The sequence below is a fragment of the Olea europaea genome, unplaced genomic scaffold, assembly GCF_002742605.1.
Source record: "Olea europaea var. sylvestris unplaced genomic scaffold, O_europaea_v1 scaffold2598, whole genome shotgun sequence".
In the NCBI taxonomy this organism is placed as follows: Eukaryota; Viridiplantae; Streptophyta; class Magnoliopsida; order Lamiales; family Oleaceae; genus Olea; species Olea europaea.
The window spans coordinates 93206-94480 of NW_019244293.1; the positions used below are offsets into that span (position 1 = coordinate 93206).

A 1275-nucleotide genomic window follows, 5' to 3' on the forward strand; every position below is an offset into this window, starting at 1 on the left:
CGCCACCACCACCATCCAGAACTTGAGCCAATTTATCCAACATCAATATCTGCCGTTGGATTTACTTCAGGAATAGGCACATTTCCTGGGTTTCACTTTCCTGCACGAATTCAAGGTGATGAAGAGGAGCATGATGGATATTCTGACAAACCATCATCTGCTTCTTCTGATTCTCCCCATTGATTTTACCTCAAAAAACTGAAAATTCATTAACAGGTAATAATATTCTTAAGGCCCATTTTCAATTTTGTAGAGTTAAATTTCATCTTGTTTTCAAATTGTAATAATATATATTGCAATAATGTTTAACTTAATTTGCAGGGCTTTATCCATTTCTCAGAACTGAAGAGAGATTTCAGTGATTTAGTTTCAGGTTTTCGATCTCGGGTTTGTTAATCTGTGTTTCTTGTTTTGTGTCTTCATGTGTGAATGAGCTATTAGGGCTCGACGTAATTTGTTTCAAGTTACATTCAGGTTTTATTATGGAATTCTACATTTATTCTTGTCGCTAATATTTGTTTATTTGCATATAGTCTTCAACACGTCCAAACTCCACAAGCAAAACGAATAGGAAAGAATAACTAATCAAATAAAACAATTGACAATTATTACGTTTACATTGTCCAATTTAACGTGTCAAATATGTCATAATGTTTCGACTGTTGCAACTTGAGTTAATATAATCAATGGTCACTGAACTTCACTATGGGTTACTATTTGCTCATCGAATTATAAAATATTACTCTTTGCTAACTGAACTTTATTATAGGTAAATATTTGCTCACCGAAATTTAAAATGTTACTTATTACTCATTCAAATTTGTACAAAGTTACCCATCAATCATCCATATCATTTCTATGAGTGTTAATTGTTGCAAAGTTTAGTGAGTAAAGAGTAACTTTATTCAAATTTAGGTAAGCAATGAGTAATCTTTTAAATTTCGATTGGTAAATAATAACTTATAGCAAAGTTGAGTGAGCAACGTGTAACTTTTTAAAGATTGGTGAGCAAGTAATAATTTATAATAAAGTTCAGTGACCATTCATTAAATTATCTCGTTGCAACTTGAATATTGGTTCTAACTACCATTCTTTGTGTCACTAACTTCCCTTTATTATTAATAACCTGCCCTTTTTGGTAAAGGCTGAGAACATCGAATGGGGATCCATTTCCTAACTAAAATAAAAATCTTAAAAACCTTAAGTACTAAGATAACAGATTGTCAGCAGTTTGTTCACCTTGAGATTGACTAGGTCGTATTCAGTTCGAGACTG

At 32.1% G+C, this 1275-nt stretch overlaps 1 long non-coding RNA gene across 1 annotated transcript; it reads left to right on the top strand.

Annotated features, from left to right (window-relative positions):
- LOC111382991 lies at positions 1-528 on the top strand. Its single transcript, XR_002700665.1, has 2 exons — positions 1-216; positions 322-528. It is a non-coding gene; the product is annotated as an uncharacterized LOC111382991 (long non-coding RNA).
- The last annotated feature ends 747 nt before the right edge of the window (positions 529-1275 follow it).